Raw genomic sequence first — 18,456 nt, 5'->3', positions numbered from 1 at the left:
TAGTATTAAATGGACTTGTGCCCTAATTATCCCTTGATACTAGCCTCACAAATTCTCACTGCCTTGTTGAATCTGTGAGTCCTTCACATAGCAGAGTTTTGCTTTTTGAATAGGTTGCCTAATTTCTATATATTTTCAGTGGGAAATCTGGTCTCGAATAAATTATTCTACCATCACTACAAGTAAAGCTCCCCGGCTAAGCTTTTGAGAAACAAGATAAACGTATTACAGAAAACAACTTAAAATAATTCTATTAAATTGCTCAATTTAATTGATACTGCCCCAATTATCTCTATGCAATTGAAATACTAATAAATTTTTACTACATAGACAAAATATAAAACAATCAAGTAACTATTTCCCCCCTACGGGTTTATCTACACATACTGTATCCTGTTATGTTACAGTATTAAAAAATATATAATTAGTATTAAGATGAAAACGAAGGTCAATTTATAACCAAATATATTTAAGTCGCTAAATTGGAATGCATGTAAAGGAATTATACCATATATTCAATTAGGATTCTATTATTGACACAACTATTTCATATACATTGTGATAGTCAGAATTATAAAATTCTGCTATGTTGATGTACATATCCTATACAATCTTAGAGAGTGTGATTTTGCTATTTCCCCCCCCCCCCCAAGAGATTAGACATGTGGCACAGTTGATCTTAAGAAAAAAGAGATTACTTTACTGAGCCTGATATAATCACCCAAGCCCTTTAAATGCAGAGAGTGAAAGCACTTGAAAAATGTGGCAATGTTGTTGCTGGTTTGAAGATGGGGACATCATGTCAAAGGATGTGATCAGTTTCCAGGAGTTACGGTCAATAAGAAAACAGGGGCTACAATCCTTCTGCCACGGGAACTGAATTCTTCCAATGACATACTGAGCTTAGAAGCAATTTTTTCCCCTAGGCTCTGAATCAGAATGTAACATTCATGTTAGCCGTGTGATACTCTGAGCCCAGAATCCAAGCACGTTGTGTCAGACTTTTGAGCTACAGAACTATGAGCTAATAAACTGATGGCATTTTAAGTCAATAAGATGGTGGTAATTTTTATACTGACATAGAAAATTAAGCCATAACACTATGACAAGAGGTGTTGCTTGGGATTGGGATAGATAACAGGGCAAGGTTAAATGTCTATTTTGAAATTGCTCAGAATCCTTATCTGTTTCTTCTCTACTAATGACTGAGTCCATATACCTGGGGCTAAAACCCAGTGATTTAGAGAACAGCTTTCGACTTTGCCTTATGTTTCCTATTGGAATTGATTTCCCTAGTATGATATGCACAGTTTCTGATACAATGAATTTTACTCTGAGACATTCATCAGATCAATGCCGTAATTTGAAATTTGCTTGTGTTATATTCCACTTTCTTTACTGGTCATTATCTATCAAACATACAACTTTGTATATTAAAGTCCATGAGGACTATGCCCAGGGTCCTAGCAGTGACCTCAAAATGGTCCACAGTCATAGAGAGGAAAGATACAGAACCATAACTACAGCACCAAATGTTGGGTTCAAAATAAGATTCTTATTCCAACAGAACAGATAAAAATACAAACTCATAAACATGATTAGATGAAGAATCCAAAATACTACATGAAATTCTTATAGAAACATGAACCAATTCTGATGTCTTTAGAGGTATCACATCTATATTTTTGAAAAGTTTCAAAATAAATTTTGAAAATACTTCTAAAAAGAGATATAGAAACAAATTTTAGGATATAAACATTCAGGATATATCCAATATAAAATATTTCTCTTCTTATTTTAAAGTGGTACAGTGATTTTCTCTCTTACCTCTTCACAGTTTATAATACATTTTAACTAATATCTTCCTTTTTTCCTAAAGATAAAGAACTACTGTATATTTTGATAAGAAAGCATTTGTCTGCATTCTTATTAAAATATACTTCTTATTTAAATAATTCCATCTAATTTAAAATATTAACTCCACAATATCATTATGATGTTGAAAAATTCCAAAATATTGATGAAACAGAACATAACTTTAAACGTCTCTTTCCAGCAAGGTAAAAATACACTTAAAATAACAAGCTTATATCATTCATGTACCTGTGTATTGAAAGAACTTTGTTTTGGTATCTTTATTTTTCTAATAAATTATTATATTTAGACAGCAAGAATTCATTACTTTTACTCTTCTGAATGGCACTATATGCAATCAATAATAGCTTTATGTATTTGTAAATAAATATTGAATTCTTTAGAATTAAATTCTGATTGAAACTATTCTTTTGTTTGAATAATATGAGTTCATTTACCAGCTAAGTTAGTATAAAACATGGATTGATATATGAAATATTTTTTTTAATATGGAAATTTAACTGCATTGAGTGTGAATGTGTACAGATTATATATACTATTTAACTAATGATGTAGCTAGGAAGAAACGAAGCATGTTAACACTTTCATAGGCTTTAGAGTTTATCTTTCTCAACTTCTATTTCTTAAAATGGTAAAAAAAAAAATGCACATCAAGAAAAAGTAGATTCCTAATGAGAAAAATGCAGTGTGGGTGTAAATACTTTAAAGAAATATTCACAAATATCATGCAGCCATTTGAAGTTTTCTGAATAAGGATAGAAAATTTACAGTTTCAAGTCAATTGTAAATTTCTTAAAAGTAGTAGTAAGTAGTAGTGGAAAAACTGTATTTCTTTGAGTGCATATTTAATTTACCTGTAAGATTTGGCATAATGTGTGATTCTGTATTTTTTCCATTCCTCCAGATAATGATAACTAAAAGTCAGCTTTAAAAGATTTACTCATTGATAGCTATTTCCCAGCAATAATATCAATACTGGCATTTTTCTCATATAACATTCTATTGAAAAATAGAATGTTTGACTAAAATTATTGCTCATAGTTCTTCAATCAAAAGGGTATTCATTGGTTAGGAGTGTAGACTGTGGTGTAGATTGATAAAAATTTTGCTTTTGCTCAAAACAAAATACTGGAACTTAGTTCAAAGCAAACATGAGATAAAATAATTGGAGAAAAGAAAACAAAAATGTCTGAACTAATTTCTTTTTACAGAAGTCGTAACTTCTAACAGTAGAAGAAGGGCACAGAGATTGGTGTGCTAAAAAGAAGAACCCCAAGATGAATAACTTGTTTTAGTTATTTTTTAGATATTGAGAGAACTGTAGATTGATTTCTTAGGGGCACGAGGCACCCTTAAGAATGAAATTCAAAGGAAAATGTCTGTATTTGGACAAGTGGACATTGCTAAAGCAGATACTTCTGTAGAAATCAGTTTGTGGTTTCACTGGAGCAAATCTTAGTGAAAATGACAACGTCACATGGTCATTAAAATGAGCTTGGAGAAGTTACCTGAACATATTGAGTCAACTTTCTTGTGAATAACACAGATAAAATATTAACTATATAAATTCTCTAGAAGATAAAAGAACAAGACCTATATTTTTTAAAATACCCTTGCCATCTAAGGTCGATAAAGATCTCATGTGCATTTAATAACTTTTAGTAAATAGCAAATGTATAGTTGAGCAATAACTTGTCTAGTCATTCATAAATAAACAAAACATCTTCATGCCAACTTCCACATACACATACATACATACATGCATATAACACATCTATTTTTGTGTTGTTTTGTTCTTGTGTTATGTATTGAGCACAAAAAGGAAACAGTTCTTTGTACATGAAGGTATCATTTTACCTTTAACTCTAAATGCCAAACATCTTGCTATGTTTATTGAGCCAAGAATTTTAAAAAACCTGACATACATAAGTAAAATCTGATATTACTAAATATAGTTGCATAAATCTACTTATTTTTCTTTCTTTTAATTCTGCTGTTTACTCTTATTTGGAAGTAAGAAAAATTTAAAATTTATCAGATTATCTTCAACCAAAGGGAAATTAGTTATTTGCACCCTGGAAATTCTAAGATAAATTTATTTCTGGCATGAAGGAGAGGTATAAAAACTCTAACAAAGTTGTGAATTTCTGAAATTTTCCATACTTGGATAATTTTTCCTCTTAGATGAGTTTTGTCTATCTATATGCTTTTTATTTGTTTTGTTTGTTTGCTTTTCGTCTTGAGAGACTTAGAGAACATGATTTCAGGAATTCTAAGTTTTCAACAGTCTGATTACTTGAGATTTCAGACAATGTGTCCAGTGTTCTACGCCAAAAAGCTATTGAAAATACTTCTGTATTTGTTCTGTGTTAATGGTCATTCCTGAACCAGTAAGTGTTTTATTGTGTTCATTTCTCACTGGGTCACATGCTAATCACTACAGGCATTGGGAAATGTGGATGTTTGTGATAAATACCTCCTTTGACTATGTGGATTGGGATAGAGGTAATTTTCCAAATGTCATGTAAGAAGGTCAACTGATGATTGGCAGCAAAACCACCAATTGCCCATGTTCATGTGTTCCTTGGTTATGAAATGCACGCCCACCATTTTTCCAGATTTATAATTTGAAAAGGAAACTACCATTACTACACATAACGAGTCAAAAATTTTAACAACCAGTATTGCATAGGCACTGACCATTCAGAAAGGATGTCATTCATAAACAATAACTGTGGCCATTAGGCATATTGACAATTAAACAAATAAAGATGAAATAATATAATTCACTTCCTGAAAATAAAATAAACCAGAGTTTTACCAAGATTTGGTATCTTGGTTAAAGTTCCAAATTTCAGTTTGTCCATTTGCCTTGGTTAATTTCAGTAGCCTGTGGATAAAGGACAGTTACAAGCACTACCAAAATATCTGCTACATAAGTTAGAACAAAAGATAAGGTATTACAATTAAAAGAAAAAAAAAACCTCCCATTTGGAAAATTATAGGTTCCATAGCTACACAGCAGATTTTAGCTCGAAGCATATGCCATGTTATAGTGCACAAAGACTGGATGTATAACTTGATACGGTAGTGAACTAATTTTTTGCTGCTCATTGTTTCCTTCTCAGAAACTCTATCTCTTGATCATTCTATCCAGTTGGAATTTTTACCTGATATCTTCGATTTGCCCTTCCTAATTCAATCCACATCTGTTACACTGTTTTCTGCTATACTAAGTGTAGTTACTACATTACCTCTTGCAGTGCCTGTATACCTGTTGTAGGTTGAACTGTGTCCTTACAAAGCTATATTGATATCCTAATGCCAGGTACTTGTGAATGTGACTCTTTTGGAAATAATGCCTTTGTAGGTGTAATCGAGGTATAATAAAGTCAGATTAGGCTGGGCCCGAAGTCCAATGACTGTTGTCCTCATAAAGAGATACGAATTTGGAGGCATACAGAGACCCAGAGGAGACACAGGGGAAAAGGCCATATGATGATGGAGGCAAAGGTTAGAATTATGAAGCTGTAAGTCAAAGAACACCAAGGACTATCAGTGACCATGAGAAGCTAGGACACAGGCATGGGCCAGATTCTCCCTCAGAGCATCAAGTAAAAACCAGCTCTGCTGCTGTCTTGAATTTTGACTGCTACCCTCCAGAGCTGTTAGACAGAAATTTCTGTTTTTTATGCCATTTAATTTGTGGTAATCTGTTATAGTGGTCCTAGAAAACTAATACAGCACTCAAAGGTTTGGGAACTATTCTTGAATATCTTCCACTGTAGAGGAGATAAAGAGCCCAGAATCAGGGATACATATATCACTTGATACTATTTTCTAAAGCTTTCATTAGCGATACCTTTGTCCATTTATCAATGATGTTATCAGATATCAACTGAAGATACTATATAATTACTCTTAGTTTTTTGAGCTCTAGAGATCCAAAATGTCAGAATCGTTGTATATTAACTAATAACTCAAGTCCTAACTGTGGATCTAATAGGACTGCAATCCATCCCACAGTAGTTTTCCCTATCCTAGACGATGTAGTCAGAATAAATACACTAAATTTCTGCCAAAGTCTCCACTTGGTGCATAACCTTTGGAGCGATATTACAGATAGGAGTCATAATGCAATCAGTTAGTTAGAAGCTCCTAAGACTTCCCACATCCAACAAAGAGAGTGAACCATAACAGTATTGTATTTTGAATTGCAGAGAATTGCTATTAACACCAAGGGCTTGAGGAATACAGAGTCGATATGTACCACTTTATCTCCATTTAAATCTTTTGATCAGTGCTAAATCCAGACAAGTCAGAGCATTATTATGATACAATCATTCCATTCTTCGGTGAAAATGCTAAGCATAACTGCTATTCCAGATGCGGTGCCTCTATTGAAAGAGTGAAAACTCTAGCACCCACCGTGTAGCCTTTTTTTCATCAATAAGAAAAAATAATAATTTATGTTATGTTAAAATTGTACTTGGTATCTTGCCACAGGGTTCTGTGAATTTTCTTTCTCTTTGTCATATTACAATTGAGAAGGAACTTGAAAATCTAAGATATGTCCTAAAGAAAAATGATGGGGTGCTCTTTTCAGATAAAAGACCCTCTATGCATTTACTATATAAAAAAAGATAAAAGTCTTGATGTGTTTCCTTGGATTTTGGAGCAAATATATATTATATTTGGCTATGCTGCTTAACACATTTATCAGATGACCCATAAGGCTGCCAATTTTGAGTAAGTCGTGGAGCAAAATAGGTTCAAGCTGTGGTACAAGCTGTCCTATTTTATGATCCAGCACATCAGATGTTATTAGAAGTATCTATGGCATTGATAAACTCTGAATGGAGTCTCAGGTGAGCTCTCTTTGGAGAATTGCAGTGCAGACCAGTAGGGTTTTGGAAGACTTCAAGGTTTCCACTTGCTAATGAGTCCTGGTCAAGAGTTTACCCTTTACCAAGTTACTAGAACTTTATAATCACCCCTCATAACCATAGCGTATAAGATAAACTAAACCAAAAAATATTATGCATAGTAGCACTCAAGTTCAAGGTAGATTTTATATACACACACACACACACATATATATACATATATAAATATATATAACTGTATATGTATATACATATATGCATGTGTGTGTGTGTGTGTGTGTGTATAAATACTGCTGCATTTTTTTTGTATTAATAGTCATTCCATATATATGTATATATATGCACACAGTTGACCCTTGAACAAACTGAGTTTGAACTGCATGGGTCCACTTATATTTGAATTTTTAAAAAATAAACACCCAGAGTGTTTTTAATTCACAGTTGGGAGTCCACAGATGTGGAGGAATGACTGTATGCACTGAGCCTTACAATTCTATATAGGGGACTTGAGCGCCCATAGGTTTTAGTATCAGTGGAGGGTCCTGGAACCAAACTCCCATAGATCCCAGGGAGAATCAAAAGTTATGTTTAGATTTTTGACTGTGTGGGGGTCAGCATCCCTGATCCCTACATTGTTCAAGAGTCAACTGTACATGTAAACTTATATATATATATATATATATATATATATATATATATATATATATATATAATTAAAAACTTGGCCCATGTAGGTCCTGAGAGCGCAAATAATCTGCATAAGCAGGTGGTTCAGACCTCCACCATACTCGCTCTAACTACTTTGCAACCTCTCTCGCCTGGCCAATACCTAGGGCCTCTTGGGAAGTCACCTATGATCTATCCTTGTTTACAAATGGATCTGCATCATATTCGAAGTCCAGATGAATACATATGGCTACTGAATGACAAGATTACTCGGGTTGCTCTGAATGGCTGATTTTACCGACAGAAAATCCTTCCAACAAAGGTATATTTGAGTGAAATATCTTGTCCACTCTGTGTGGAAATATAGATGAACTGCAATACAGATATACCCAGGTATGAATCCTAAACAGTAACTAATAAATTGGTCAGCTTGACTAAAGTTCGAAAATAATCAAATTTATATATTAGTACAGCTATTAGATCTGAAGAGTTAAGAATACAGATGGTACTTTCTATATGAGCACATTACATGAAGCTATTTATGTCCAGTGACAATGACCACCAGAGGCAACTATAGTAAAAAATCATGCGTTCTGATAAGTAAAACCTCACCAAGGTTTCTCTCTATAACACTACTGCTGAGCACAAAACTTGCTGACATTAGAGACCAATGCTGTAACCACAATGTGACACATTGCTATGAAGTGACCAGTTGACTACCTAGTAGTAGGTTGATTAAATCCTTTGTGTCATGGATTGAATAGTGATTTTTTTTTTTTCCTCATAGGACTAGATACATCTTCTGGCTTTGTATTTGTCTCCCCTGACAATAGTACTTCCATCAGTATTACTAGCTATGGACTTGAAACAATCTTTATGTATGTCTTGTTGCCCCACTCAATATTTTTCCTGCTCAGTTTAAAAAATGCAGAACTTCCCCTTCTGACCAAGACCAAGTAACAAAGACCAGATTTATCCTTCATCTTTAAATAAACAATAAACAGTCAAAATATAGAAAGAAGTTTGTGCTTGCCAGTTGGGTATGGGATGGGAAGAAATTACAGTAAGTTGAAAAAAAAACATACATGGTGGTAATACAATATATTCACTATCTTCTTTGTGATGACGGTTTCATGGATGTACACATATGAAACTTATTAAGATGTGCAACTTAAAAATGTAAAGCTTATCAGATGCCAATCCTACATCAATAAAGCTCTTTTTAAAAAGAAACCCTTGCGCCCACTGAATTTACTAATATCAACATATTCCTGATCTACCAGAAACAGTGACCCTGTAGAAATATGGAATGTCTTATCAAAGGCTAAATTATGGTACCAACTGGAAGACAGCATTCTATAAATGGAGTGACCAGTTTATATTACATAGTATATATTTTAAACCAATGGCCAATTTATGACCTCATCTGCCCCAGAGACAGAAGGCGTGCCCTTGAGAAGCATAGGGTGATACTGAGAAGAATCCCTTTCATTATGACTAATAACACAACGTGTTTTCCTGCTACCTCTGGGAAAGAATGAAGAACCAAGCAACCAACAGATGAATGCATCCACCAGAAAAAGCACAGATTCAGATGAAATGGAATTTAATATTGTCTTCTAATAACTTAGATAAGAGGGGAATTGATTATAATTATGAGGGGAAAATTAGTTTCTGCTATGTAATGGGAGCAAAGCGGACAGTCTTTGGGACACAGATGATTCAATGAGTTATTTCTCAATATTACCTCACATTATATTATCGATCAGAGGGAAAGCATCTCAACCAATTAGTGCACGATCACTAACGAACCAGATTCTACAAGAATAAAAGTTCATGTTACCTGATCAAGAACCTAGTCCAGCTGAGTTGCTGGCAGAGTGAGTAAAGAAAAAATGGAATGGATGTCTGTAGAGTGAAGCTATACTTTCCAGTTTAGGCTTCAATACCAGTGGCAGAGGTAAACGTAGCAGTTGTGATTTATGTTCAATAACTGCTTCTTTTCTACCTTTCTCTCTTATCTCCTTCATATCTTATGTGAAAATACCCTGTGTGAAAATATCCAATGGTGGATGATACTTAAGGTTTCAAGAGAAATTGACATTACCTAGTGAAGATAGAATTAATGATGGGACTTCATGGGCCCCTTTTTTAAAATTTTGAAATCCCTACTCAATGGTTGTGGTTTTCCTATACTAACAACTTGAACTATGGGAGGTGTTTGAATAACACTGGTTCTATATGATTTTATACTAATGATAATGAGATGCTATAGAAACTTAACTCTTGTTTGTATCAATTGCCTATGGTAAAATTTGTTTTGTTATGTCATTTTGTTGCAGTTCCAAGAATCTATTGACAATGTTAAATAAGGACTTAGTGTATTGAAACAAAAGCTATACATAGTACATCATAAATGTATATATATCTTAGCTTTTTGAGTTTTTCTATCATAAGCAATTTATATATGTCATGAACAAATTAGCATTACATGTCAAGCCAATTGAAACTACTAGTCATAAATGATGGATCTGGATTTGAATTATTGACCAATTTATTTTATATAACAGTTCTTGATCATGCATTTGTCTGAATCAATTTTTCTTCACCTATTTATGAAATTAGCTTGCTAACTGAATCATTAATGATAATAAAAATAATCAATCTATGAGTAAATTGTACAAGTTGTACTACTTAAAGGTAGATTGATTCATAAAGCTATTTTGGCATTGTATAGAACCAACAATAAATGAAACACATGCAAAAGTTTTGTTCTGGAAGAAATTTATCACATCGAAAGTTATTTAAAAATAATTAGACATAGATGGGAAATGTTAAATTTGTTGTACAACTATGTATTTCAACAATCTCTATCAGTTAATGCTTTTAGTAACCTTTTTTTTTTTTTTTAATCTCTCTGAAATATGCTGAGAGCTATTGCTTTCCTTTCATTGTAGTCTTACATGCATTCATCCCCTAAGGACTGTTCAGGTTGCTTAGCAAAGGAAGCTTTGCGCTGTCAGTATTTTTTCATAGAATAAGTGATCATGTCTATCTTTACGTGTAAACAGTAGAAAGACTAAAACTGACGGTATATCAAAACATTTCAATTCTGTTTCTAAATGATAAGTGGCCTTGAACAAAGAAAGGTATCCAAACCTTCTAACATATTCTGCATAAATAAGAAATGACATTTAATTGGAATAAGCTGCATAAAATTGGGGCTCCTGGTTGAAGAGATTAGGTGTGATTCATCATTTTGGTGAGAGTCAGTCAGATCCTTGCCAGACCTGATCTGCCATGTCCATTGCCTCTGGTATATTCAATTTTTTTTTCTTTTTTCAAAATCAAATAAGCAAATAAGCCCACCCACATTGATATTATTAAAGAGTACCTATAAAACATTTTAAAAATTTAAGTAAGGTCACAAATATTTTAAATGTTTTTATACTTTTTTCCTGCAATATTTAGAAACTTCTTATAGCAATCAGCAGCTAAGTGTTTAAGGATATAATCCTCTCTCTCTCTCTCTCTCTCTCTCTCTCTCTCTCTCTCTCTCTCTCTCTCTCTCTCTCTCCCTCCCTCCCTCCCTCCCCCCTCCTTGCATTCCCTCTCTCCCTCTTCCCTCCACCACTATTGGAAACATTGTTTGAAACTCAGTATTTTTATCTTGATTTAAAATATTCCTAGGGGAAAATAAAAATAAATCTCAAAACTACAGCCTTGTTGTATTTGGCATTTCGGAAAAGCTGCTCAAAAGCCCCACCTGTCATGAATTATGGTTTGGACCTACTTTGAGTCACTGAGGTCTTCAAATAAACCCAGAAGGGATTATAAGTGGTGAACTTTTCCCTTGTTATCACTTTGTTTGATGAACATTTTATTATCTTTGAAACCAGTATAAGGAGTTAGCATAACAAGTGTTGACCTAAATTGAATTTGATGTATTAGATTCTTAAAGGAAAATTCTTAACAGGCAAAAGGGATATCAAATTGACATTAAAAGAGAAAGCCTTTAGACATATGGTAGGTGATAAAATATCACACACTTATAAAAACCTCGCTCCATTTCAGAAGATTAGGTAGAACATGGAAAGAGAATTGGTCTCAACACTAAATAAAATACGTTGTCAAATATAACATAAATATAACACAGAATGTAACATAAAAATATAATATGAGTTAACCTGAACATTTGTTTTCCTACAAATCTTGGTCACACCATCATATGGAGTGTTCCTATTCCAAATATTTTTAATATGATTCATATAAATCCTGTATGCATATTTCTCGAGATATCCAAATCATTTTTAACTTTAAAAACTATAATATAGGATTTCTTGTCATATTTCCTAAGAAGCAAAGAAAATTAATTTTATTCATACTGTTTTAATGAAAACGTCACACTTTCGCTTTTGTCAGCTTAATTGTAAAGATTTAGAATTTTTAGAAAAGTCATAAAATCAATGTAGTATGAAGGTTCTTAACTGTTGGAGCTAACGGTGAAGTCAATTTCATTTCATTGTTCATTGACGATGCTATGATTATATTAAAATCATTTATATGAGAATGTCCATTTCTAGTTGTCTTGAAATTAGAAAATGAAAGACATAATCAGTCTCATGATGATTTTAAAGTTTCAGGGTAAAAATGAATAAAACACTAAACTGCATCTAGCAATGGTATGAAAAGATTAAGTTTGCATTTATTACAATTTATACAACTACAGAGGTCTGGCCCCATACACTTTTTCTCTCTTGAACCTCATCCTATCTGTGAAGACTAAGTATTTAATAACTGTAGTTTTTATTTTCAAATTATTTCTCATTAACATTTACATTTGAAGCCATTAAATATGAAAGAGAATTTATAAATTTGTTTGTCTTCTATAGACATATTTTTTACTGCATTGAGATAAAGATCCATTGCAAATACTTAATTTTCTATCAATCTCATTTTTAATAATAAAAAATTACATAAAATAAAATATTTTTTAAAGATCGCTTAAAATTCTACTATGAAATAAGCAGAATAATATGTATTTTCTCACTCTGATTGCTTTAACTATTAGTGCAAGACTAGAAAGAATTAGGGCCTTAGGAATCCCAAGAGCAGTTAAAGTTGGGCAGTGACTACTGCTAGCAATTATTTTCCCTGTTTAATAAAAGACAGCAAGAAAAATGTTTGTTCTTTGATGAAGATTCTTTAGGTTTGCTTGTTAATTATAACTTAGTTCATATAAAAAATCAATGGGTGTTTTCAAATGCATTCTAATTTAAAACGGTTGACATCCAACAAAAATTTTGTATAACTGGTAGCAATGTATTCAGGTCATTATTTATTAATTAAACATGTATTTCTGACAGAACTCACAGAGCTTATTTTTCCTAGTTAGTCTTCTTGGGGTAGTGATTTGTATGTAATAAACGTGAAAAAAATGTTGAAATAAAGGAAGGACGGAAGGAAGGAAGGATGGAAGGACAGACGGACAGATGGACGGAAGGAAGGAAAGAAGGAAGGATGGAAGAAAGAAAGAAAGAGAGAGAGAGAGAGAGAACAAAAGAAAGAAAAAAAGAAAAAGAAAAAAAGAAAACAGAAAGAAAGAACAAACAGATCTAGTTGATCCCACTTGAAATTGAAAAAAGTTAAACAAAAATTATAATAGCATATTTTATCTCTCTTGTGACCCACTTCAAGCACTACCACCACCTTTTATGTTTATTAGTCTATTATAGCCTGAGTTCTTCTTGAAAAAAAGGTCATTTTTTTCATAAAGTAATACATAGGAAAAGAGTATTAAGTTACTATATTTTTAATGAACATAAAAGTAGGTATATGTAATAGTGATGTATTTATCTTTTTTAACAAGAGTACTCCTTTTTATTTACCAAATTAATCACACTTTAAAAAGAATAAAACTATTTGTTTTCTAAATATATAATTTAACATAAAGGTATATTATAATAAAACTCTTTGCCAGTTAGCTAACTATGTTGGGATAAGATCAAGCTAAGAATTCTTAAAACTGAATAGTAAAATAGAACTCAAAATAAATGGCTTCTCAAACTGCATGGTAATCAGTTCTCAAAAATTATATCCAATAACAACAGTAAAATATTTATTGTAAAGAGCTGAGCAGTTTTTGGATTTTTATAATTTTAAATGTGTTTTTATTTCTCTTTTGTGTATCACAATTTTACACAGAGAAAATTGCAATGACATCAGGAAAATAAAGCAGATTAGTTTTAGGTAGTGTAATTAAGGTACAGGATATAACATAAAAATATTTAATTTACGTAAATTCAGAACCTAGATTTGGTTTAAAATGACATTATTATACATTTTTTTCTGTAGTTTCTGAAATGTTCTGAAACATTATAAGCAGACAATCTATTTCCACTCAAGAATGTGGACTTAATCATTCAGCCGTTTTATTTTCCCCAGTGATAAATATTACTTTTCAAATTTAGCATTAGCAATAAAAGACAATAATATAATTAGTGTTGCTAATCAATTCATAATAATATAAACATTCATTTATTGACTAGGAATATGTGTCAAGTATTATACTAGCTATTCTAGATGAGTATCATAGTTTAGAGATAAGGACTTAAAGTTTAAAGAAGTATATTAACTTACACATAACAACACATCTTGCAAGTGGCAGAATCTGTATTTAAACAGGTTATTTCTAAAGAGAACTTTTTTTTTCACATTAAATCTTGCTTTCTACTTATAGATTTTTCTTTAAAATAGAGCAAAGAAAATTCTCTGATACCTTGTCTCATTCCATAGTACCATTACAAGTCAATGTAAGTCCTTTTCCTTTAGTAGAATTATTCCATGACTATAAGAATTTTATTTGAGTGATGTTTGGATTTAACAATTAAAGAAATACTTAAATTTGCCTGGTATTCTAATGTCTGTATCTATATCTATATAGAGAGAACTCTCAGATTCATTATATTGACAGTGAACATTGGATATTACTAATCTGTTAACACATTTTCAAAAAATAGGTTTGTGTTTTTTATTGACTGCATCAGAATATCACTCCTCTTATTCATAGGTTCATTATTTGATATTATATATTTAACTGGTTAACAGACTATAAACCAGTTAATAATAATATCATTATGCATGCATTGCTACACTATAATCATATTTAAAGAGATCTTCATTTTCATTGTTTTGCTAATCACATAACATCATTGCCTAATATATATATTTTTCAGCAAAAAAGTAAAATTCAATTTGTAATATTATTTAACCTGAAATGTATTTTGTGAGGAGTGACTTTAGTAACTTCCAATAAGTCTTAATAAATCAAGTAGAAGTATTATGATGGCTAACACTCCATTATTTTCTATAGTTTATGTAATCCCCGTATCAGGTTTATAAAAGCCCTAACGTGTTCATTGCTGAATCATAATCCTCCTCATCGAACAGAACATCTTGCAGCTACTTAGCTTTTTCTCATCTACTAGGGAAAGCATCATTACTGCTAAGGACTTCATAAGTCGTTCTTCATTTTTTTTTTTAGTAACAATGCAGGTTCAGAATGGCAAAAAATTGTTATCCATTAGGTATCCTCTGGTAATGTAATAAAAGCTGGCTGCTTTAGCTTAGCCCACTCCTTCAGGAATTGTGTTTATTCCATTGGATAACTACAAAGACTTCTAATTTCTGAGAACAATTTCTGTCTGGCTCATTCTAATCACTAAGAACTCTTTGCTTTATTTTAAAAGGGGGAAAAATACAGTGTTTTGAACAATTTCATGTCTTATTCTGAAATACAAGATCAGTATGTTTATGTTTTATTGTTATAGTTCCAAAATACTCTTTTCCACACTGTTCAGACATGTGGATTTTAAAAAATAATATGTACCATTACTTATGCTCTTTTAACTACTTAGCTTCTGCATTATTTTACTAGATAGATTTCATATACTTCTTCTGTTAAAATCCACAATCTTTCATGATGCTAGTTCATAAAATTGCTCAAATATACTATCTCATTTAACTTTTGATATTTATTTCATTTTAAATGACAGTGGCTTCCATATACAAGTTCAGAGATAAGCTGTAGAAAAAAGTGTTACCTAAGGAACATTTAAAACCCATATTCCTTGGTTTTCACCTTCCCCTGACACAATCCCACACACAACAGACCAAAATGAAAATGATAATTTTTATATTTCTAAAGGTACTAGTTAAAAAATGTTTCTATAGCACACGAGAACAACCATATGAAGTGGTTATATGAAAGGTTACTCCATTCCCATTGTTGCTATGTGAGAAATAAATTACAGGCTATTAAAATTTCAAAGAATGAGGAACAATTGCGAAGTATTTGATCCTAGCAAAAAAAAAAAGCACAAAATGTGAGCAATATTTGTTGTTGTTTGTCCATGAAAAAGCATACTTTATATTCTGTTATAGCCAGCAGGATCTAAATGCACTGTAGTTGTGACCTATTTGGATCCTGGTTCAACATAAATGACAGTAAAATATGTGTGTGTGTGTGTGTGTGTGTGTGTGTGTGTGTGTATACAATTTTCTCTGGAATTCATTAAAATTTATTCAATAAATAAATTTCTGAAAGTGCTAAAAAGCAGATGTGCCTATAAAACAAAAGCAAAATAACTCGGAGAATTAAAATTGAATGCTTGAACACACAGGTATAAAAAGATATATCTTAAATAGTAAAACTTCATTTATTAGTGACAATCCTGATGATATTGGAGAAAAAAACTCAAATAGTGAAACTATTTGAAAATTAGAAAAGTAATGAAAAGAAAGAATGATATGTAATTAAGAGTATTCAATCAGAACTACCAAACCTGGCATTTTCTAAGGAGAGTTATGTGGAGCACTAATATATCATGGTGTATTATGTTGTAATTTATTAATGAATGTTTTTCAAAGAGTTTTTTAATGAAAAAGATTTAAGAAACTTTGCAGGTTATATTTTTCTCTTGCAAGTCACAGTGCAGCTAAAATTTATGAGAAACCTTAAATTAATTGAAAATATGTACTTTTATTTTTTATTTTTCAATTGGAGTTGATAGTCAATATTATTTTATATTAGTTCCAAGTATACAGTATAGTTGCTAGACATCTATATAATTTATGAAATGATCCCCTTGATGAGACTAGGTTCCAACTGGCACTATATATAGTTATCACATTATTATTGACTATATTCCCTATTCTGTACTTCACATTCCCATGGCTATTTTGTAAATGTAAATCTGTACTTAATCACGTCAGCTTCATCAACAAGCCCCTAAAAACCCTTTCATCTGGCATCATCAGTTTGTTCTCTGTGTATGAGTTTGTTTCTGTTTTGTTTGATCATTTTATTCTTTAGATTCCACATATAAGTGAGAATTTGTCTTTCTCTGTCTGACATTTCATTTAATGTAATACCTTCCAGGCCACCCATGTTGTGGCAAATGGTAAGATTTCACTTTTTATGGCCGAGTAAATGCCATCATTTATATGTATAACTTCTTTATCCAGTCCTCTATTGGCAATTGTAAATAGTGCTGCAGTGAAAATAGGAGAGTGTTTATCTTTTCGAATTAGTGTTTTGGATTTCTTCAAATAAATACCCAGAGGTGGAACTGCTGGGTCATAAGGTAGTTCTACTTGTAATTTTTTGAGGGACTTCCAAACTGTTTTCCATTGTGGCAATCACTATGGAAATCTGCAATCCCATCAATAGTTCAGGAGGGTTCCCTTTTCTTTATGTCTTCACCAACAATTGTTGTTTTATAATTTAATGATCATAGCTATTCTGATAAGTGCAAGATAATATCTCATTGTGGTTTTAATTTACATTTCTCTTATGATTAATGACCTTGAGCATCTTTTCATATGTCTACTGGCCATCTGTCCTCATTGGATAAATGTCTTTTCAGGTCCTCTGACCATTTTTTAATTAAATTAATTAAGTTTTTTTTTTTTTGGTGTTGAGTTGTAAGAGTTCTTTATAAATCTTGGATATCAATCCTTTATTAGATGTATCATAGCAAATATCTTCTCCCATTCAGTAGATTGTCTTTCATTTTGCTGATGGTTTCCTTTGTTGTGTAAAAACTTTTTAGTTTGATGTAGTCCCATTTGTTTATTTTTCCTTTTGTTCCCCTTGCCGGAGGGGAAATAGCAGAAAAAAATGTTGCTGAGAGAAATGTCAGAAAGTGTATTGCCCATGTTTTCTTCAAGGAGTTTTATAGCATTGGGTCTTATATTTAAGTCTTTAATCCATTTTGAGTTGGTTGTTGTACATGGTGTAAGAAGGTGGTCTGGTTTCGCTTTTTTGCATATATTTGTTGAGTTTTCTCAACACCATTTATTGAATATACTGTCTGTACCCCATTGTATATTCTTGCCTCCTCTGTCATAGATTAATTAACCACATAGGTGTGGGTTTATTTCTGGGCTCTCTACTCTGTTCCTTGACCTAGTGCTTGTTTTTATGCCAGTACCATGATGTGTTAATTATTATAGCCTTGTAGTATAGTTAGATATCAGGTATCACAATACCTTCAACTTTGTCTTTCTCAAGATTGCTGTTTCTATATGGGGTCTTAAATGGTTTCATATAAATTTTAGAATTATTTGATCTAGTTCTGTAAAAAATGTGATTGGCATTTTGATAGGAGTTGCATTGAATCTATAGATATGTGTACCCCAATGTTCACAGCAGCATTATTCATGGTAGCCAAGACATGGAAACTGTCCATTAATAGATGATTGAATAAAGATGTGGTAATTATATACAAGGGAATATTACTCAGCCATAAGAAAAGATGAAATACTGTCATTTGCAGCAACATGGATGGATCTTGAGATTATCATACTAAGTGAAAAACCTGAGACAGGAAATGTTGAGAATCATACAATTCACTCATATGGGGATATAAAACTGAAAGCAACAAACTGAAACAATATGACAGAGACTCATGCACATGGATAGTGCATTATTGGTTACCAGAGGGAAGAGGGGTAAGGAGGGAGCTAG

This window comes from Rousettus aegyptiacus, unplaced genomic scaffold (assembly GCF_014176215.1).
Source record: "Rousettus aegyptiacus isolate mRouAeg1 unplaced genomic scaffold, mRouAeg1.p scaffold_m13_p_8, whole genome shotgun sequence".
Classification (NCBI taxonomy): Eukaryota; Metazoa; Chordata; class Mammalia; order Chiroptera; family Pteropodidae; genus Rousettus; species Rousettus aegyptiacus.
The sequence above is the reverse complement of the archived record's forward strand: the minus strand, read 5'-3'. Positions refer to the sequence as shown.